Source organism: Malaclemys terrapin, chromosome 9, assembly GCF_027887155.1.
Source record: "Malaclemys terrapin pileata isolate rMalTer1 chromosome 9, rMalTer1.hap1, whole genome shotgun sequence".
Taxonomy (NCBI): Eukaryota; Metazoa; Chordata; order Testudines; family Emydidae; genus Malaclemys; species Malaclemys terrapin.
This window is the reverse complement of record NC_071513.1, coordinates 18,329,270-18,353,487: the sequence shown is the minus strand read 5'-3', so window position 1 is coordinate 18,353,487 and position 24,218 is coordinate 18,329,270.

Genomic DNA, 24,218 nt, shown 5'->3' with positions numbered 1-24,218 from the left:
TAAGGTAACGTGGAATATAAATCAAATAGTTTGCCTGTCCTCATCTGTCTTAAAAAATTGGCTTTATAAAGATACTTCTTCTCCCAAAAGAAAAAAGCCTGACCTTGGTTCTTTGGTGTTTGCAGTGTTGTCGTAGCTTTGTTGATCCCAGGATATGAGAGACAAGGTGGGTGAGATGATATCTTTTATTGGACCAACTTCTGTTGATGAAAGAGACAAGTTTTTGAGCTCCACAGAGCTCTTCTTCAGGTCTTTCTTGGTAACAGAGAAGGAGGAGAAATCATGTTGCCCTGAAGTTATGGGAGGCATTCAGTTACTAGTAATTAGGACCACATAAGTACCGAGGATCTTTATGTTAGAGGTAGGTGGAAGCAGGTGGTGTTTTCTCCCTGTTCAGAGCAAAGTATCCACATATCAACTTACCCCCTTCCTGGGATTTGACTTTATTGGTAACATAAATAGTAAGTGTGATGTTGCACTCTATATGATTTTATGAAAATATGCTAATGAATGTGAATATAATGTAACTGAAATATACTTCATGCAAAAGGTCTCTTGTAAGGTATCATTACAAAGCTTATAATCTACTGAGTGTGGTCATCCTATTTGTATGTATGTATCATTCTTGTGTCTGAAACTAGAAATATGAAATATAGCTCTGAGGGCCTATTGTAGTTATGCAAAGTATGGGCCATTAATGGTGGTTTGGAATCTTGATGGCTCCCATCAACCAGGACAATTGACTGTGGATGGCTCTGTTTGCTTGCAGGCCTTCCTGTGAGTTAGGCTGGGAGGAATGAAGGCTTGGAGTCTTACAGTGACATGTGATTCATAGATTCATAGATTCTAGGACTGGAAGGGACCTCGAGAGGTCATCGAGTCCAGTCCCCTGCCCGCATGGCAGGACCAAATACTGTCTAGACCATCCCTGATAGACATTTATCTAACCTACTCTTAAATATCTCCAGAGATGGAGATTCCACAACCTCCCTAGGCAATTTATTCCAGTGTTTAACCACCCTGACAGTTAGGAACTTTTTCCTAATGTCCAACCTAGACCTCCCTTGCTGCAGTTTAAACCCCTTGCTTCTGGTTCTATCCTTAGAGGCTAAGGTGAACAAGTTTTCTCCCTCCTCCTTATGACACCCTTTTAAATACCTGAAAACTGGTATCATGTCCCCTCTCAGTCTTCTCTTTTCCAAACTAAACAAACCCAATTCTTTCAGCCTTCCTTCATAGGTCATGTTCTCAAGACCTTTAATCATTCTTGTTGCTCTTCTCTGGACCCTTTCCATTTTCTCCACATCTTTTTTAAAATGCGGTGCCCAGAACTGGACACAATACTCCAGCTGAGGCCTAACCAGAGCAGAGTAGAGCGGAAGAATGACTTCTCGTGTCTTGCTCACAACACACCTGTTAATACATCCCAGAATCATGTTTGCTTTTTTTGCAACAGCATCACACTGTTGACTCATATTTAGCTTGTGGTCCACTATAACCCCTAGATCCCTTTCTGCCGTACTCCTTCCTAGACAGTCTCTTCCCATTCTGTATGTGTGAAACTGATTTTTCCTTCCTAAGTGGAGCACTTTGCATTTGTCTTTGTTAAACTTCATCCTGTTTAACTCAGCCCATTTCTCCAATTTGTCCAGATCATTTTGAATTATGACCCTGTCCTCCAAAGCAGTTGCAATCCCTCCCAGTTTGGTATCATCCGCAAACTTAATAAGCGTACTTTCTATGCCAATATCTAAGTCGTTGATGAAGATATTGAACAGCGCCGGTCCCAAAACAGACCCCTGCGGTACCCCACTCGTTATGCCTTTCCAGCAGGATTGGGAACCATTAATAACAACTCTCTGAGTACGGTTATCCAGCCAGTTATGCACCCACCTTATAGTAGCCCCATCTAAATTGTATTTGCCTAGTTTATCGATAAGAATATCATGCGAGACCGTATCAAATGCCTTACTAAAGTCTAGGTATACCACATCCACAGCTTCACCCTTATCCACAAGGCTCGTTATCCTATCAAAGAAAGCTATCAGATTGGTTTGACATGATTTGTTCTTCACAAATCCATGCTGGCTGTTCCCTATCACCTTACCACCTTCCAAGTGTTTGCAGATCATGTCACCTGAACTGGAATCCCTCTTTAACCTGGTACTTTTCCTTTTAGAAGGAGGGGTGGGACCCCAGAGAGGAACAAAAGATTACCGCCTTGTGCAAAGCTATATAAGTGGGTGAAACAGAACAAAGGAGGCTGCAATCATGAGAAATCCCCTAGCTACCACCTGAGCTGGAACAAGGGTTGTACTAGGGGAAAGGATTGTGCCCGGACTAGAAAGGCATCCAGTCTGTGATAGAAGCTTATTGAAAGATCTCTGAGGGTGAGATTTTATCTGTATCCAGTTTTCTTACTGTATTAGGTTTAGACTTGCGTGTTTTATTTTATTTTGCTTGGTAATTCACTTTGTTCTGTCTGTTATTATTTGGAACCACCTAAATCCTACTTCTTGTAGTTAATAAAATCACTTCTTACTTATTAATTAACCCAGAGTATGTACTAATACCTGGGGAGGCAAACAGCTGTGCATACCTCTCTATCAGTGTTATAGAGGGCAAACAATTTATGAGTTTATCCTGCATAAGCTTTATACAGGGTAAAATGGATTTATTTGGGGTTTGGATCCCATTGGGAACTGGGCATCTGGGTGTTGGAGACAGGAACACTTCTTAAGTTGTTTTCAGTTAAGCCTGCAGCTGTCGGGGGACGTGGTTCAGACCTGGGGTCTGGGTTTGCATCAGGCTAGCGTGTCTAGCTCAAACCAAGCAGGGCACTGAACCCGCAAGCTGGCAGGGAAAACGGGCTCAGAGCTAGTCTCGGCACATCAGGTGGCAGTTCCAAAGCGGGTTTATGTGATCCAACCCGTCACAGTAAGCCCATAAAGTAAACTTCAGCCTGGCTTGACACTGATGCACTGAATAGCCTTGGTCATCACATAGTCTCTTTCTCAATTTCTCCATCTATATAACAATACTTGCCTATCTACTGACTTCACAGGGCTGGTGTGAAGATTAATTAGCTAATTTGCAGAGCTTTTTGAACATTTCATGTGCAGAGTATTATTAGTTGTTTTCTCTGTGCACCTACTTATCCAACTTTCTTTATTCTATTTTAAAATCAACATACTTCCCTTTTTCATGAGGGCAACCAGACTTATTTAAACAGGAAGAGGAGCCATTTCTAAAACTTCCAAATTAAACCTCATAGGATTAGTAATTCAAAGTAAAAAAGAGGAGTCACTGATGCCAAGCTACATAACAAGAGTTTAGAATTTCACAATCACCTCTACTTTGGGGAGCTTCTAACAGAAAAATTTAACAAAGTTACAATGTTTGTTTAGAATTTTTTTCTGTTTTCTATCAATACATTTCCAACATTTTTCCCCAAACATCTTTGGATTGTAATCATTTTACTCTGAGCCTCTGACCTTTCCTATCCTTGTTTTTTCCAATACATAAAATCTTTTAACACATTTATAGGTAATGCTCAATTGATCATCTATTTTTAATGCAAGCCAACAGTGGATTAACTGTAGAGTCAAGATGACGTCAGTTCAAAACACTAAGATGGAAACACTAAGATGGAAAGAACTGAGTTGAATCCTTCAAAAAAGCTTTGTCACTACAATAGTATTCTGCACATGCATCTAGAGAAACCTCCATGTTGTAGCTTTACAAAGCTCTATTTGATGGGAATGACCTTAGGTTAACTACTGATGCCTCAATGGATATGATTGACTGAGCCTTGACAAGATGCTATTATTTCTGGATGCACACTCATCCATCCTCTTCTCATTTATGAATTGATTTATTCCCTGCTTGGATTAGGATTTAGGTCAAAAAGAAACTGACAGTAATACAAATGGAAGAAGTAGTATTTATACCTCTAAGGCACCAGACGGATCTTTAACGGTTTTGCTTTAACTAATTGAGCAATGAATTGCTCCCCAGAGCTAGGCCCTGTAGGCCATGTAGACCTAAAACATGTATCTTCAGCTAATACAACTTTCAGAGAACACCATATGCCCCTCCACTTTTAATTGTATTACCGTAGAACAATGAGAATTATTAGCTACCTTATTAACTAAATAGGGTTGCATCAAATATAACAGATACCTAGACTTTAAAGTTACTTGTCTGCTTCAGCTTTAATCTGAATTTTTTTCTAGGTGAGCTCATGTCTCAGGTTTCATGAGGATGGGCATGAGGAAAAAACACTCTATAGCAGACCCAATAACCGATTATAATGGAATTACACAAAACCATATTGGGCCTACTTCATTCAGTGAATAAGCTTGACTCCAGTATAAGCTTCACCTGTTTGCACCAGTTCTGAATTTGGTCCAGTGTCTTTCTAGTATTTAGTATTCAATTACACCTGCCTTAGATAATAGTCATTCTTTTAAACAAAGTAACCATTCCCAAAGAGAAGCAAATTTTCACTGTGCTTTTAGACAGTAAGATTGAGTTCAACCAACAAATGAAAGACTGGATGTTATAAATAAAAAGCAATTAAAAAAAACACACACAAACGTAGAGGAATGGTAGAGAAAACTCCATCCTTTTGCTGCCTTTTGCTGCCGGCATCAAACAGAAGGACTTAAAGGTTCCTTATTGGCCAAACTAAGCAAGATCTAACACTCAACAAGTTAATGTAAAATTTAAAAAGTCAAAACTGGAATTAAACTAGTTGATTTTATCAAAATGGGATATTTCAATTGACCCAAAATGATTTTTTTTTCAAAAATTTTGTTTTGTAGAACATTTTCAAATATTTTAGTTTCATTCCAATCAGCAACAAAAACAAATTTAGAGGCATCAGAATTTCCTATAGAATGGAAATTCTGAGTTTCAACCAGCTCTATTAAAAATATTTTATTTTAGGGAGTAGATGAATTGAGTTACTGTGTCTATTGCACCAAAGTGCCTGATTCTTCATTCTGCCCCAGCTCCTTTTGGCTGTGACAGACTGTCAAGGCTGATTCCCCACTCTGACACTTTGAGTGCAGAAGGTGGGGGCCAGCAAGGATTCTAAAAAATAATACTGGCCACTACCGGTTTATATTAAACTCCCTTCTTTCTTCTCAGCTTCTCTCTGACACCTTGGATGGGTAGATGCTGCCACCACCCAAATACAAAACCCCTTGGAACATAAGAAAGCACACTTGGGAATTCCTTCCTGTGGGGTACCCTCAAGCCTTTTCACACATGCCCCCTCTGGGGAAGAGCTGAGAAAGAAAACAAAGGGAATTAGCTGTTGCCCCCAGCTAACTAAACAACATATGCACAAACCTCTTAGGACACCAAAAATCCAATCTTGTTCTTAAAAAAGGTAAATTTTATTAAAAACAAAAAGAAAGAAAATACACCTGGAACTGAGGCTTTTGCTAGATTTAAAAAACCCACTTACAAAAATTAAACATCAAGAATAACCTTCTTGAGATCCAGCTTAAAGGTTACAAGCAAAACAAAAAGCATTTGGGGTAAGCACAGAGGAGTCCACAAGCCAATAAGCAATAAACAAAAATAAACCTAATCACATCTTTCTAAACATTCCTGATCTACTTACATATCTGGGTTGTTAAATAAGTAGTTCTAGACAGGATCTGATGATTTTCATATCTGGCCTTCAGCTTCTCACAGCATAACTGCTCCCTGTTCCCCTCTTTCCTGGAGAAGAACAACAGCACACAAAGGGAAAGCTTTTTTCCCAATTTTAAGAAGTTCTAGCCTTCTCATTGGCTCTTTTGGTCAGGTGCCCACTCGCTTCCTTTTACCTGGACTTTTTTAACCCTTTACAGGTAGAGCAAGTAGAGAACAGCTACCTAGAGGGGCTTTATAGCTAACTGGCTGGCTAGGTGTCTATAAAAGGGAGCCAACCCTGCCCCTTCATTTATCACACAGACATAAGGCTGCTCTTACACAGGGAGACACAATAGCTCCCAGCCAGACCAAAAACATTGTAACTGCCAGTGTCTCCAAGCTCTTGATCCTATATAAAAGATTTTTGGGCATGCCAATTGTATGTTCCATAGATTGGATTTAATAGAGTATCTATCCAGATACTTATATGGTTGTCTTCACTATAATTGAGTTTAACACTATAACACTATAACTATAACACTATAGTTATAGCACTATAACTTTAGCCACACAACACCCCCGGTGAGGTAGGCAAGTATTATTCTCATATTTGACAAAATAACAACTGTGGGACAGCATAAATTAAGTGATTCTCCCAAGGTCACACAGGAAGTTGTGGGCTGAGCGAGGAAATGAGCTCCAGTCTGTTGAGGTCCAACCCAGTGCATAGTCCACTAGACATGGGGTTCTCAAACTTCATTGCACCACGACCCCCTTCTGACAACAAAAATTACTACATGACCCTCAGAGGGGGGACCAAAGCCTGAGCCTGCCTGAGCCCCGCTGCCCTGGGTGGCAGGGCCAAAGTCAAAGCCCAACCCCCACTGTCCCAGGCGGGGGGGGAGGGGGGCAAAGCCCCAAGGGCTTCAGCCCCAGGCAGGGAGCTTGTAACCTGAGCCCTGCCACCCAGGGCTGAAGCCCTCGGGCTTCAGCTTTGGCCCTGGGCCCCAGCATTAAAATGGGGTCCCGACCCACAGTTTGAGAACCACTGCACTAGACTATCCTTCCTACCTTTAAGGAGAATCCCTTCCTCCACTGCATCATGTACCAGTTTCTCCTGGGCAATGCTGATATTAATTATTAATATATTTCATATGTGTATCATGGTGGAGCCTAGGATCCCCAACCAGAGATTGTGGCCCCTTTGTGCTAGGTACCGTACACACATACACCCCCCAAAAGACATTTTCTGCCTCAAAGAGCTCACAATCTAAGTTTATGAGAATAGACAACAGGTGAATATGACAAACAGAAAGAGGGAGCACAATGAGACATTTATGATTAGTTCAATAAGCAGAACACCAGCTTTGGATAGGGCTTGGCTATAAATGAGTAGGTTCTATGTGGAATGGTTTATTGGTTTGTTATTTGATGATGGTTGATTTATAGATGAGGCTATCTGAGTAAATTCCTATGTAAATTGTAGATGTAGCTACGGTAGGTGCCCAGAGTTTGTGGATGGGTGTTATTTATTATTATTAAACTTTTGTATTGTGACAGCACCTAGAGGCCTGAGCCAGATTGGGACTTGCTGTGTGAGACTCCATCTGAGCATACAGTCAACAAAAATCCTGGAGCTAAACTTTTATACATTAAAATAAATAAGAATAAAATGACTTTGTACTAAAGTCAGGATTTGAACAGTAAATTCTCAACTGTCAGGCTGTTTACTGTACTATAATAATAACAGACTAAAGGTTAATTCCAGTTTAACAATTACTGCACAAGGAAAAGAAAAAATAGATTGGCACAGAGTCAAGTCTAACCTTGATTGGGCTCCATTGCATAAGCAGTATTGCAACTTCCTGCCACTAGAGTGTGTCAAAGCATGCATGAGAAATAAACCTCTTTATACTTTGAGTAATTTCTTTCAAGTTGCTACCAACACATTAGATAAAGTCAAACTGCCTGAATGTATCATTTGTGCTGAAAATACATTGCTGCGTGAATTGCTATAAATATTCCTAAAGGTTACATAAATATAGGACAGAGTCTCATGACTTCAGTCTGCTAGTGCAGGGCATAGGGATTTTGACAGGAATATTGAGCAACAATACTGTAATCCAGAAGCAATGCAGCCAGTTTTAAGATCCATTATATTATGATTGCCTTTTCACTTAAATGTCAATAAAATATCCCTTTCAGGCTGAGACTCTCACAGTGGTGTAATACAATGACCCAATTATTTTGTACCGAAAAACTAGCACATCCAGTGTATGTGTGTGTGTGTGCACTGCCCATGAAATGGATGGGTGTAGCTGAATAGTTACATGTATAATGGAAGGAAAACATTACAGGACTGATTTTTTAAAAGTTAGGGATATACACAAACTGAAAATTTGCTCCTTTACTGACAGTCTAGCTACTACACTGTATTTAGACATCCAGTAACCAAATTGAATACCACCTGCAAAATCTGCTGATTTTTGCCATCAGCCATCAAAACAGCTAAGATTAGAAATCTGTGCATATAAAATGTCACAAGTCAAACTTAATACACTGAAAAATTCAAGTATGTAGAGTCCTCGCTGATTTCAAATGGACTACCCATGTGCTTAGAGTTAGGCACATGACTGAGTGCATTGTTGAATCAGGGCCTTAATCTCGCCGGGTATGTCTGCACTACAATAACACACAGAGTTGGGCTTACAGGGCTCCGTCGGCGGGGCTATAAAACTGCCGTGTCGACACTCCAGATCCCTGCCTCCAGCTCGAGTCTGAACATCTACACTGCAATTTTATAGCCCATAGCCTGAGCCAGCTGACACAGGCTAGCCGCGGATGTTTTACTGCAGTGTAGACATATATACCCTCTGTCTCAGTTCTCCATTTGTAAAATCAGAATAATAATTCTCCCTTCCTCCCACTTTTTGTGTGTCTACAATAGTTAGAATGTAAACTCTCGGGGAAGGGACTGGCTCTTATTAGTGTGTTTGTACAGTGTCTATGGGGCCTCTGTCTTGGCTGGGGCTTTTAGGTCCTAGCAGAATACAAATAAACAACAATTAGAAAACCTTGAAATATACGAAACTAAAAAGCAACAGACATATAACGATGTTTAGAATATAGGAGTCAGTGGAACTACTCACGTGCTTAAAGTTAGATATGTAGTTAAGTGCCTTGCTGGAGCCTAAGGCACTTGGCCAACATCACATAGTCTATTTTATTTTCCCTCAGAAGATTCTTCCAGGCCTCCCTCGGAAACTTTATCTCCCAAAACTCTCTGTGCTGTTGTGACAAAGAGGACCACAGCTTCTTCTGAAGTCCATCAGGATCCTGAGTTGACCCACAGGGATCATTACCGAGTAACAGGTGATGCATCTATTAATTTCCCATCCAGCACCCGAAGATCATAGAATCATAGAATATCAGGGTTGGAAGGGACCTCAGGAGGTCATCTAGTCCAACCCCCTGCTCAAAGCAGGACCAATCCCCAACTAAATCATCCCAGCCAGGGCTTTGTCATGCCTGACCTTAAAAACCTCTAAGGAAGAAGATTCTAGCACCTCCCTAGGTAACCCATTCCAGTGCTTCACCACCCTCCTAGTGAAAAAGTTTTTCCTAATATCCAACCTAAACCTCCCCCACTGCAACTTGAGACCATTACTCCTTGTTCTGTCATCTGGTACCACTGAGAACTGTCTAGATCCATCCTCTTTGGAACCCCTTTCAGGTAGTTGAAAGCAGCTATCAAATCCCCCCTCATTCTTCTCTTCTGCAGACTAAACAATCCCAATTCCCTCAGCCTCTCCTCATAAGTCATGTGCTCCAGCCGCCTAATCATTTTTGTTGCCCTCCGCTGGACTCTTTCCAATTTTTCCACATCTTTCTTGTAGTGTGGGGCCCAAAACTGGACACAGTACTCCAGATGAGGCCTCACCAAGTCAAATAGAGGGGAATGATCACGTCCCTCGATGTGCTGGCAATGCCCCTACTTGTACAGCCCAAAATGCCGTTAGCCTTCTTGGCAACAAGGGCACACTGTTGACTCATATCCAGCTTCTCATCCACTGTAAACCCTAGGTCCTTTTCTGCAGAACTGCTTCCTAGCCATTTGGTCCCTAGTCTGTAGCAGTGCATGGGATTCTTCCGTCCTAAGTGCAGGACTCTGCACTTGTCCTTGTTGAACCGCATCAGGTTTCTTTTGGCCCAATCCTCTAATTTGACTAGGTCCCTCTGTATCCGATCCCTACTCTCCAGCACTCCTCCCAGATGCAGCCTCTGAAATGTTTGAAGCCCTTTTCAGCCGCATAGCGTCAGCTAACTGCAGATCTTGAACTCTGATCTTCCTCTTGGTAACTTTGTGTGTAATTTTGTAATGTAGCTATTGAAACAGCCTCACATCAGAAGAGGTGTGCAAAGTGTAGGGAAAAGAACAGTGACTGGCAAGCTCTCATTTTCACAGCCTATGTTTAGCAAGTACTTCATACTTCAGGGGCCTGATCCTGCAATCAGATCTAAGTGGGCACCCATGCAGAGCCCTACTGAATTCATAGGATTTTCCAGACTACATCCTAATTTCCCCAAAGAGTAGGACAGGACACAGGAACAGTAAGCAGCTAGGCTCTGTGGGAGTAGTACAATGAGAGGTATGTGTCATGCACATAGCAGCACAGAGGAGCTTGACCTCCACTATGGAAATCAAACAGGTGGGACCAAATTTCTTTATATGTCCTCTGGTAAAAATGCTGAGGAAAGATAAACCTCACAGAATCCCCAGCATCTTTGTTTTACTCACCTACAGAATACATAGTAGTATGGAAAGTTATGACCCTACTATCTTGGCTAGGAAATGAAATGCTTAAGAAACTATTTCCATATACCTTTGCGTTTCATGCATTGTTCACTTTAGTCGTGTCCTTTCCAGTGGTAGCTGTGCCCACTGTAAATGTCCTCACTAAACATTTTGGGGGCTAGGAATTGAACTTGCGGCTTTTACACAGAAGGAAAAACACCCAGCAGTCGATATTTAAATTCTGTCCTGAGGCAGAAAGAATTTGATGTATGTGAAGGATTATTTTTACCCCTCCAGTCATCTGGAAGTTATGCAGCAACCTTTGCATAGTCACAGACATGCAGCACTTCACTGTACAAGTGGTGTGATGAGGATGGCTACAATCTGAAACTAAATTAAGGCTATCAGCAGGTGGAGCTCTGCCCTTCCCCAGGCTCTTTTGTTTAGTTCTTCTGCAATAAGGTTTTCTGACACTATATGCTAACAGCCACAGGAGCCGAGTACGTTGTCAACTTTGGGACAGATTCTCCATTACAATCTAGTCACTTTGCACTACTTAGGCAGGGCAGAGGAGCTGGATTCTGGCTGCAAATGACCACTGGAGAATTCTACTGGAGGAGGGGAACTCTCGTAAAGTCGGCAGAATTGGCTCCTGGGCCAGCCACACTACTCTTGGCATAAGAGGCATGTTGGGGACAAGAAGGGGGCATGGCAGAGCTTTACTAAACTACTTTGATCCTCCATTGGCATAGGGTCCCTATGCTGCTCTAATTTACACGGGGTCCGGCACAGACTAGCTCCCAGGATCTCTGATGTTCCCATCCCTCCCTTTCCCATACCAGCTCAAACACAGCAGGGAATCCAGCCCCTTTTCTCTAAGGCCCCAATTTAAACCCATTGTCATGAATGAGAGTCCTTCCATTGATTTCAGTGGTCTTTGGATCAGGCCGTAATTCCATTCGTTCCACAGAATGAAGAAAGAGAAAAATAAATTGTTATCTATGAAATTATCTCTGGAGGATGAATGCTCACTGCCATGGTACTTCTCCCTTTGAGAATATGGGCATGTCTACACTACGGCATGGATCAATGCTCTGAGATCGATCCACCAGTGGTCAATTTAGCGTGTCTAGTAGAGACCCACCAAATCAACTGCAGATCACTCTCCAGTCTATCCCTGTACTCTACCCCGATGAGAAGAGTAAGGTAAGTCGACAGGAGATTTTCTCCTGTCGACCCCCCGCGGTGTAGACCCCGCGGTAACTTGACCTAAGGTACATCGACTCCAGCTACGTTATTCACATAGCTGGAGTTGCGTAGCATAGGTCGACTTACCGTGGTAGTGTAGACATAGCCTAAGAAACTTAAGCACAGAATTGTATACCTTGTAAAAGGCCTGTATTCAGCTCTTTGAAGGCATGTTATTTCCATGTATAGATTATGCCTAAAATTTAGGTTAAAAAACAAAACAAAACCCAAACAGTAAAATGCTTTTAGAAAAACTAATACATAAACAAATATTTCCATGTAATTCAATAAATTAAATGAAGATAGTTTTTGTTTGGATTTTAAAATTCCCCTACCATGTTTGCAGTGCAGGGAGAAGAGAATGCCTATGGAAAGGTAGTTTTACTTTCCCTTGAACTACTTTCTTGTTAAAAATACAGACTATTTTAGAAAAGACCTTGACTATTAATTAAAGTTACCTGACTGCTAATTGCAATTGTTTTAAGAAGAAAGATAAACTAATATAATAAAACAATAGCTACAAGGAGTTCAGCTTTCATGAACAATATCCCACCCGTACATTAATATAATATTGATCCAAAATACTTCAATATCTTGGAAAGTCAGGAGACAGAACTATCTAGAACATTTCAGACTTGATTTTTACCTGTTATTTGTGTGTCTCCATATCAGGTAGATATCCATGTTTTCCAAAATGTAGCTCTTTCTTTGAGCCCGGCACAGCTGGAATCATGATAACAAAGGGAATTTGGTTATGTACCTGAAGTGACACAAAACATATTCCCAACGAAAAAGACTAAAACTCTAGAACATTTCTAATCTTTTCTATTAAATATGTGGTATGTGTGTGTATATATATATATAAAAATACACTAGCATGTTATTTCCTTGTTGGGAAACTGAGTATACTCTATCTTGTAGATATATGTAATTACATATGAATAATTAGTTTGCTACATATTAAAATCAAACATTTTATCTTTCAGCCCAATACTGTGTTTACTCTCCCCCACCCCCATTAGAGGAATCATATTTTATTCCCAGAGGATCCTGAAGAATTAACATGCAGGTGGAATTTGCTCAGTAGTCTCTAAGAAATTAGCCTACTTTTTTAACCCCATTTTACATACACAAACCTGCTAAACAGACCTTCTGTGAGTGAGTTATTAGCAATTAGCCCTAATTTGTTTAGAGTGTACTGCTGCAGCATTACAGTGGTAGACAAATGCATTTTGAGTGAGGTTTGTTCTTTAGCAGTAAAATAACAGGCTGAGGTCACTGTAATTATAAACAAATGTTTGAAATGCAGACTATTATTATTATTACATTCACTGCCAACAGCCTTTACTTACTGTAATTACTTTTTCATAAGATTAAAACCCCACTATGTTCTGCTATATATTGCAAGCCAACAGCTCACAGAATGAGGTGATTCATAAACTGCTCCGCTTGTCTTGTTATGAGCATGCTCTAAAGCCAAGCCAATCCCATTGTAAGATACACTCCCTCCTAGTGCCACAAAAAACCTATATGCTCTTGTAGAGCCAAAAATGCACCACACCAATGGGGTGGTTTTATGTAGTATTATTTTGGAATTCCATTTTTTAATCTCCTCAAGCATGGCTACTCCTAGGGTTCCTTTACACAAGATATGCCCATCCCAAGCCCTAACGCCCTCTGTATGAGAGCCACCTCCCTACATTTCAATATGGAGTCTAATGAGCTATACTTGCCCCAAGTTATCAGCAATAATTAATCTGTAGCTCCTTGCAATCTTCCATCACCTACTCACTGGGTGGGTTCTGTCATTTGCTCTTAGAATGGGGCAACCTGCCACCGTTTCACCCAGCACAATTAATGTAAAACTGGAATAAAACAGTGGTGAATCAGGCCCTTGGCACTGAAATGGGAAATTGACTGACTGCTGCTAGTATTTTTTTTTAATTTGCCCACTGAGCCATTTGGTGGCCAGCAGTGGTCAAAATGGATTGAGCACAGAGCCAGGAAACCAGTGACCGTGGTGAAATCTTGCCCCATTGAAGACAATGGAAGTTTTGCCATTGACTTCGGGGGGCCAGGAGTTCACGTCTGGATTTTATTCCTGACTCTACTGTTGACTTGCTATGTGACCTTGGGCAAGTCACTACGGTCAACATTTTTAAACAATGGTCCAGCTTTTGAGTGCCCTGCTTGAGACACTGTGGGTCTGATTTTGAGAGGCAAGGAGTAACCACAGCTCCCATTGACTTCAGCAGCAGTTATGGGTTACTCGGAATTTTGAAATAGCTGTTTCCAGATTTTTCTATTTGGGCATTTGATATCCGTAGCCCACTTTTGAAAATGTTCCCTGTAGTCTCTCTGGGACAGATTGTGATATCAATTTTTAGCAGACTCCCATTGATCTCAATGTGATGATATGGTTGTCTCTGCATCAGTTATACAGACAGTTAACTTATATGGAGCTATTATAAGGTGGGTGCATAATTGTTTGGAAAACCATTCCCAGAGAGTAGTTATCAGTGGTTTACAGTCTGGAAGGGCATATCAAGTGGGGTCCTGGTGGGATCAATTCTGGATCCGGTTCTGTTCAATATCTTCATCAATGATTTAGATAATAGCATAGAGAGTACATTTATAAAGTTTGCAGATGATACCAAGCTGGGGACTGGACTAGAAAACCTCTTGAAGTCCCTTCCAGTCCTACGATTCCATGATTCTATATTTTCTGTAAAACAGGGATAATAAAAATTACCTCAAGTATTTAGGCATTGCCATCTGTAAGTAGTAGTTAATAAGTAAGTAAGTAAATATGTAGGTATAAATAAATAAACGCCTTTCCAAAAATTGCAGTTAATTTTTTTTATTTTAATAAAATAAAAATATAAAGTCTCATAGCAAGTATATTCATAAAAGCCCAGTTTTGCAAAAGGAATTAGGCAGGTATTTGGTATCCAACCTAGAGATAACCATAGAGAGCCAAATTAAAAGTAATACAATCCAACTGTTAATCAGATTTACCCCTGGACAGCTGTGCTACTTTAAAGCTCAGCTGGTGTTTCTTATTCTAGAGCAGTACAAAATCTTCCTGAATCTCTTTCATTCCCTCAGTACAATCTGTGTAGTACAGGGGTGCTAGAACTACAGCTGCTCAGCGTTTGGGAGCACCCCCTCACTTGAAGTGGTTTCCATCATATTTACAGTTTTGTTAATTGGCTTTCAGCCCCCCCAACTATAAAATTGTTCCAACACCACTAGTGTGGTACCTTTGTTTCTAAAGGACTTTCACAATTGTTTTAAATAACACAAGTTGCTTTCCCAATACTTGTCTTCATTTCCCTAACAAGGATAGTTATCTAGGACCAGAGCAGGAAATTATTAAATTATATGACTCTCTTTTGGTTAATTTGCTTCCTGACTCCATGACTCACTCATGATTGTATCACACCATGGCCTTCACTTTCCTCAGCACTACGAGCCCGCACTGTTTTTGCTTTTGCAGCCCTTCAGAGACAGAACTTGTAGAATGTCTGTAGTTTCAGGCCTCTGAATGAAACTTAAAGCAGGTCACATTTTATATGGCAACTTTCCTTTCTGATGTAAACAATGTAAGGACTCTATGGCAACATGGCTCCTACAAGAGCAGGGCTGCCATGGGGGGAGGGGGGATGAAAACTCAGGGAATTCTGTGGGCAATTTTCTCCATGTCAATGCTCCCATCTTGTATGGATGTCCTAAAATCCTCACATATTCTAGTTCTCCGTGGCTTTCTGGGATGGAACCACCAGCCAGTTTCATGGGGGAGTGAAAACAACCCACTGATGGAATTATTCAAAGGAAACTAAGAAACATGCTGGTGTGGTTTCCCACCCCCTATAAAAAATGTGAGGAACCATGTGGCCAGATAATGCCTTGAAATCTGTTTGCAGACAGAGCCTTCCACACATGTATTCCCCTGCTCTGCGTAGTGGTAGAGAGAGAGACACATCTAGCATCACCTTCCTTATTCCTTGGAGAGCCACAGAGGCCTCTCCAATGGGTCAGAATCCATGTGGTGGAAGTGGATGGACTTGGACTGGTAGATGGTGACCATGGGTGGGCCAAGGTGCTGAATCCCTGTCCCTCCACCCCTATAACCAGCACTACACAAATCGCAAAGGGTATATCTAGACTGCAATCACTGGATGTGGTTGTAGCTCGAGCCAACATACCCGAACTCACTTTAATCTAGCTAGATCAGGTCCCAGAGCACTGACACTTTGGCAGTGTGACCTCAGCACAGACTAGCCCTGTTTCTAATTACCCAGGGTTCAGGGTGGGTTTGGATAGCCTCTGCTGAAGCTTGTGCTGATGTGGCTTCACTGCTCCAGGACCTGAGCTAGTCTAAGCTAGATTTTAAGATTTTGGGGGCAGGGTTTCTGCTGACCATGCGGACAGCACCCAGCACAGTGTGTGTGCTACTGAAATGTTAGTGATCAGGTGATCTGCCTCTGATCTCTTTTCTGCTGATCCTTTTGGTGCTGGGAGTTCCAGGAGCAGCCATAGTTTTTGCCTATATAATTTCCCGCTTTCCTCTCCTTCTCCTCTGCTCTTGCTCTGTGTTGTCCTCTATCCTCTTCTCCTTGAGTTGTCTCGCTTTCTTCCATGTCAATCCATTCTCTTCTTTGCCTGGGAAGGCAGAAAAGTTAACCTTACTGCTATGCTCTTAGTGTCACCACAGAGCAATGCAGAGGTCAGAATTCAAGTAAGAGACATTCTCCTGCTAGACGATCAGCAGAGTGTTAATGCAGTGGTTCTTAACCCACGTACCTCTGGGGGTAGGCAGGTACATCAACTCATCTAGATATTTGCCTAGTTTTACAGCAGGCTACATAAAAAGCACTAGTGAAGTCAGTACAAACTAAAGTTTCATACAGACAATGACTTGTTTACATGGCTCTATATACTATACAGTGAAATGTAAGTTCAATATTTATATTCCAATTGATTTATTTTATAATTATATGGTAAAAATGAGAAAGTAATCAATTGTTCAGTAATAGCGTGCTGTGACACTTTTGTATTCTTATGTCTTATTTTGTAAGCAAGTAGTTTTTAAGTGAGGTGAAACTTGGAGTACACAAGACAAATCAGACTCCTGAAAGGGGTAGAGTAGTCTGGAAAGGTGGAAAGCCACTGTGCTCATGTGAGGCCGCAGCAAGCATTTGAAAATATTGCTCCCAGGAAAGTAATAATTTTCCTCAGTGGTATTCATTGTATGTATAGGCCCATACCATGAGCAAAATAACCCTACAAAAATTCAGGTCCAAAATATATTTCAAACTGAGGGTATGTCTACACTACGAAATTAGTTCGAATTTATAGAAGCCGGTTTTATTGAAATCGGTTGTATACAGCCGATTGTGTGTGTCCACACAATAAAATGCTCTAGGTGCTCTAGTCGGCGGGCGGTTCTGGGTACATGTCGTCAGGCCCCTCCCTCCCCCGTCACAGCAACGGCAGACAATAGATTCGCGCCTTTTTACCTGGGTTACCTGGGTTACCTGTGCAGACAACATGGAGCCCGCTCAGCTCAGCTGAGCTCACCGTCACCATATGTCCTCTGGGTGCCGGCAGACGTGGGACTGCATTGCTACACAGCAGCAGCTGCTAACTGCCTTTTGGCGGTAGACGGTGCAGTAGACTGGTAGCCTTCATCGGCGATCTGGGTGCTGGCAGCCGTGGGGCTTGCCTTTTGGCAGTAAATGGTGTATTACGACTGTTAGCCATCCTATTACAAGTCAGGTCATCGTACGTTAGCAGAGTCTTCCCTGAGCAGCCGATTGTGCAATAGGCCTGAAGACCATCGTCATACACCGCCCCGTATTTGCTGCCAAGCACCCAGAAAGATGCCGAGGGCTATCAGTCACGCTGCACCGTCGTCTTAAGATGTAAAAAATAGATTTGCTCTGTATTCATTTGCTTCCCCCTCCCTCCGTCAAATGAACGGCCTGCTAAACCCAGGGTTTTCAGTTTAATCTTTGGGGGGGACCAGTCTGTGACAGTTGTTTGTGTCTCTCCCTGATGCACAGCCACCGTTCTTTATTTTAATTCCCTGTGCCTGTACGCCATGTCGTCACTCGGCCCCCCTCCCGCCTTCCCCTAGTCCGTCAGATACTACGTTTGCGCCACAGCTCAGAGAGCCGAGAAGCGGTTCGCGCCTTTTCTTTGAATTCTGGGTTGAGATCCCAATGCCCGGATGATGCAAAACAGTGTCGCGGGCGGTTCTGGGTACATGTCGTCAGGCCCCTCCCCCCTCGTCACAGCAACGGCAGACAATACATTCGCGCCTTTTTACCTGGGTTACCTGTGCAGACAACATACCACGGCAAGCATGGAGCCCGCTCAGCTCAGCTCACCGTCACCATATGTCCTCTGGGTGCCGGCAGACGTGGGACTGCATTGCTACACAGCAGCAGCTGCTAACTGCCTTTTGGCGGTAGACGGTGTAGCATGAGTGATAGTCGTGGGGCTGGCAGCCGTAGGGCTGCATTGCACCAGCCCCTTGCAGGCGACGGTATATTATGACTGGTACCCATCATCGTCATATTGGTATGGCTGTCAATCATGGCCACCTGGGCAGACATGCTACTGTTTTGATGATGATGGTTACCAGTCGTAATATACTATTTTCTGCCAATTGCCCAGTATTGTCTGCTAAGCACCCAGAAGAGGCCGAGGGCGATGCTGGGTGCTGGCGGACGTGGGGCTGGCAGACGTGGGGCTGCATTGCTACACAGCAGCAGCCCCTTGCCTTTTGGCAGATGATGGTATATTATGATTGGTACCCATCGTCGTCATACTGGTATGGCTGTCAATCATGCTGCACCGTCGGCTGCCACCTTAAGATGTAAAAAATAGATTTGTTCTGTGTTCATTTGCTTCCCCTTCCTCCGTGAAATCAACGGCCTGCTAAGCCCAGGGTTTCCAGTTTAATCTTTGGGGGGACCATTCTGTGTGACAGTTGTTTGTGTTTCTCCCTGTTCCTGTACCTGTACGCCATGTCGTCACTCGGCCCTCCCGCCCTCCTTCTCCTGGTCCATCAGATACTACTTTCGCGCCTTTTTTCTGACCAGGCGCCATAGCTAGCACTGGGATCATGGAGCCCGCTCAGATCACCGCGGCAATTATGAGCACTATGAACACCACGCGCATTGTCCTGGAGTATATGCAGAGCCAGAACATGCCAAGGCGAAACCCGGACCAGGCAAGGAGGCGATTGCAGCGCGGCGACGAGTGATGAGGAAATTGACATGGACATTGTTTTTTCACATTCATGCATTCTTTATTAGTTCCTTACAGAGGTAGGGGGATAATTGCCAAGGTAGCCTGGGATGGGTGGGGGAGGAGGGATGGAAAAGGACACACTGCATTTTAAAACTTTAACTCTTATTGAAGGCCAGCCTTCTGATGCTTGGGCGATCATCTGGGGTGGAGTGACTGGGTGGACGGAGGCCCCCCCACCGTGTTCTTGGGCGTCTTGGTGAGGAGGCTATGGAACTTGGGGAGGAGGGCTGTTGGTTACACAGGGGCTGTAGCGGCGGTCTCTGCTCCTGCTGCCTTTCCTGCAACTCAACCATACGCTCGAGCATATCAGTTTGATGCTCCAGCAGACGGAGCATTGCCTCTTGCCGTCTGTCTGCAAGCTGACGCCACCTATCGTCTTCAGCCCGCCACTTGCTCTGTTCTTCCCGCGATTCAGCCCGCCACCTCTCCTCTCGTTCATATTGGGCTTTTCTCATCTCCGACATTGACTGCCTCCACGCATTCTGCTGTGCTCTATCAGCCTGGGCGGACATCTGCAGCTCCGTGAACATCTCGTCCCTCGTCCTACGTTTTCTCTTTCTAATGTTCACGAGCCTCTGCGAAGGAGAAACATTTGCAGCTGGCAGAGGAGAAGGGAGAGGTGGTTAAAAAAGACACATTTTAGGGAACAATGGGTACACTCTTTCATTACAAGGTCGCATATTTCGGCTTGCAGGCAGCCATCATAGGCCACAGTGTTTTGGCTTTTTTAACCTTCTTAACATGCGGGAAAGGTTGCAAACAGCAGCGCATTTCCCATATCAAGGATGAATTGGGTTGTCCATTTAAAATGGGGTTTCAATGTAAAAGGAGGGGGCTGCGGTTTCCCGGTTAACATGCGGCACAAACACAAGTAAACCACCCCCCCCCACACACACACACACGATTCTCTGGGATGATCACTTCACCCCTCCCCCCACCGCGTGGTTAACAGCGGGGAACATTTCTGGTCAGAAGAGCAGGAACGGGCGCCTCTGAATGTCCCCCTTAATAAAATCACCCCATTTCAACCAGGAGAGCTTTCTGGAGATGTCCCTGGAGGATTTCCGCTCCATCCCCATACACGTTAACAGACTTGCTTGCTTTTTTTTTGTAATGTTTACAAATATTTACAAAGTTACACTCACCAGAGGTCTCCTGTGTGCCCTGAGGGTCTTAGGTGAGTTCGGGGGATACTGGTTCCAGGTCCAGGGTCACAAACATATCCTGGCTGTTGGGGAAACCGGTTTCTCCGCTTCCTTGCTGCTGTGAGCTACCTACAGTACCTCCATCGTCATCTTCCTCGTTCCCCGAACCGTCTTCCCTGTGTGTTTCTCCAGTGAGAGAGTCATAGCACACGGTTGGGGTAGTGGTGGCTGCACCCCCTAGGATCGCATGCAGCTCCGCGTAGTAGCGGCAAGTTTGCGGCTCTGCCCCGGACCTTCCGTTTGCTTCTCTGGCTTTGTGGTAAGCTTGCCGTAGCTCCTTAATTTTCACGCGGCACTGCTGTGTGTCCCTGTTATGGCCTCGGTCCTTCATGGCCTTGGAGATCTTTTCTAATACTTTTCCATTTCTTTTACTGCTACGGAGTTCAGCTATCACTGCTTCATCTCCCCATATGGCGAGCAGATCTCGTACCTCCCGTTCGGTCCATGCTGGAGCTCTTTTGCAATCCTGGGAGGACTCCATCACGGTTACCTGTGCTGATGAGCTCTGCGTGGTCACCTGTCCTCTCCACGCTGGGCAAACAGGAAATGAAATTCAAACCTTCGCGGGTCTTTTCCTGTCTACCTGGTCAGTGCATCTGAGTTGAGAGCGCTGTCCAGAGCGGTCACAATGAAGCACTGTGGGATAGCTCCCGGAGGCCAATAACATCGAATTCCGTCCACACTACCCCAATTCCGACCCGCAAAGGCCGGTTTTATCGCTAATCCCCTCGTCGGAGGTGGTGTAAAGAAACCGGTTTAAAGGGCCCTTTAAGTCGAAAGAAAGGGCTTCGTTGTGTGGACGTGTCCAGGCTTAATTCGGTTTAACGCTGCTAAAGTCGACCTAAACCCGTAGTGTAGACCAGGCCTCAGTGTTCAAAGGAATCAGAACTTCAGACTTTATGCATGTCAGTGACCAGATGCCTCTATCTCTTATCATATACACACACTATTCCTTTTATGCTCCATACGCAGTTATCCACACCCTCCTCCTATTTCAGCACAAGATCTATCTGTAAGTTTCAGATCTAATTCAAACACATTAGACAGAATAGTAAGTCTTCATTAGTTTGATTAACAACCAGCTAAAAGCATGTAGCAAATGACTGAATTCTCGGTCTGTCATTCAGTTTCAGCTACATGCATTGCTACAATTTCATTTCATATTCTTCGCAGCCCTGCAGCGGAATTACAGCCTGGGATTTAATGCAGTACTGGAGAATATGTTATTTTAAATGTCTAATCATTATGAATTCATTTGCCATTCTTTTTAGAAGCACAGATCATAATGAACTCATCTGTTATTCATGTGAATGTCACATGTATTCCCACAGGAGTTTTATTCTAATTCACTATGAGTTAGTGGACTCTTAAAATAAAATGCTGTCCCTTTTCCACACTGAATATGTTTCACTTTATAATTGTTCATCAAAGGGCAAATGTAATACTTTTCTTTTATAGTTTTCAGGTCTGATATAGTTAGGTGAAGAGCTAGTTCTAAAAAAATAAAGGCCACTTTGGAAATGTTTTAAACTATTGCTTTATATCGTAAATGTCAAATTTAAAATGTAATGAACGAGATCACTAAGTTAGAAATTTAAAAATGTATATGTGTTCTACTATAAGCATCCATACTTAAGTCACATGCATTTTAGCTTTATAAAATAGAGTACATAATAAACTACACTGTACCCCTTCATATAATGGTGAGTGGTAAACAATGAAATACACATGAATTCAGCACTTTCAGTATTCATGTTGTGGTCACACGGACTACCAAACAGCTGTTCTATTGTATTATAGTTTAGAGATTGGACACTTACAGGCTACCGTAGGATCTGAATGTGATGAAAACTGGACAATGGGACTTTGCCCTATGAAAACAAACACAGAATAAGCAAAGTAGAAAAACTGATAACTCATACAGTGCAATTGCTTTTCACAGAGGTCAAATTGTCTTTTTGGGGTTTTTTAATGATATGATAGAAAAACATTTTAGAAGTCTCACATCTGAAACATTATATGCAAGAACAAAACCTATGAAAGTAGAGTCCTGAAATGTTCCAGCATTTGGTTACATTTGACATGCTAGTTTTGATTTCACAGTAAACTCTCCTTTGTATGTCACCCTTCAAATAGTGTGCCACGTCACAATGACCCTTCTGCTCCTGCATTACGCTTCAGAAATTCAAACTAAAAAATGAAAGATTTATTATAAAGAAATGTTATCAGCGGAGATGGTATCAAACTAAAGCCTCGGTTGCAAATGGAATAGAATGGCTTCATTATAGGTGCAGCTACTAGTTACTCACAGCCAAAGGAGATATCTTTTAGTTTTTAGTGTCTGAAGATCCAGGTTCATTCCCCACTGGTGACTATTTAGTCTGGATAAATGTGGCCACTATTCATTAAGTAAACGCTAACACCCCGAGCTTGTGATATTTGGATCCAAACTTTGTAGCTCTGGACCATATTTTAAGGTTGAGGGCTCAAAGATTATTTAACAAAACAGATGAGCAACAATGTTTTTCTATTCATTTACTATGACTTATTTCATTGTTCAAGAAATATGATTTACTTTACTTTTTTTAGACTAAATAACAGTTGAGTTAAAAGAAAATAAGTTTTGTTTTTAAGAGAGCAATGATGTCAGGTGGAAATGATTACAGAATGTAGTTCATATACAAAAAACAAAAAGAAAAGCTGTTAGGGGTAACAGCCAGCTGTCATTCAGGATAAATGTAAAAAGCAATTTACCTCCTTTATAGCAGAAATAATAGGAGACACCTCCCAAAAAACAGGCAACATGCAAAGCTGGCATAAGAGTTGAGTCACATGGTGTGAGGCTTTTTCCATCGGGTCTGACTGCAAACGCAGGGGCACTGGGGATTGTTTGATGGAGAGGTATACGTGTGTGAGGAAGGGAAAGGTAAGAAATGCCACAGAAACACACAAATAAGGCAGCAAGGAATTCCCAGAGAAAGCCAGAGAATCAGATCACTTGTAGTGTCACTTTGAGAAAAAGCTAAGGCAGACTTTTGGGTAAAATGCTGGCTAAAAAGAGGCTTGGAAATGTGAGCAAAAATTTTTTTTCCTGTTCTTGGATTCCTTCCATCTTGAGAGAAACAGAACTTTATATTCTTTGTAAATAAGCAGGATGGAGTCAGGTATTTCTTTGATGCAACCTTCAATTTCCACTAACAGAAACAACCCACAAGATCCCAAATAATGGCTAACCGCTCAAGTCAAAAAGGGTAACAATACATTTATCAAGTAGATAAGCAACAAGAGAACAGTGAATGAGACAGGAGAGCCTCTACAAGAGACCACTGGTAGTTTATTAACTAAGGGAATTTTCAGAAGGGTGACAAAAGGAATGCACATATTTTACAAGACAGTAAGAAATATAGAAGGAAATCAGGGCCACAGCATAAGATATTAATAGCTAACTTGACATAGGAGAATCTTAGCAGGAATATTTAAAACTTCATTGGAGTCAGGAGATGTCTCAATAGACTGAAGGGTAGCTAAATCACACCTCCGTTTAAGATGGGAAACTACAGATTTATAAGATATACACTTATTTTAAGTGTATAAGATACAGATATACACTCGTTTTATATTCATGAAACTATTGACTTCAGTGGATTTACTCTTATTTATACATGTATGAGGGCAGATTTGGCTTTAGCAATAGAAAATATAGTAGAAAAGAAAAACAGGGGCCTGGTCCCCACTAACCCCCCACTTCGGTCTAAGTTACGCAAATTCAGCTACGTTAATAATGTAGCTGAATTCGAAGTACCTTAGTCCGAACTTACCGCAGGTCCAGACGCGGCAGGGAGGCTCCCCCGTCAATGCCGCGTACTCCTCTCGCCGACCTGGAGAACCGGCGTCGACGGCGAGCACTTCCGGGATCGATCCGGGATCGATTTATCACGTCTAAACCAGACGCGATAAATCAATCCCAGAACATCGATTGCCTGCCGCCGGACCCGGAG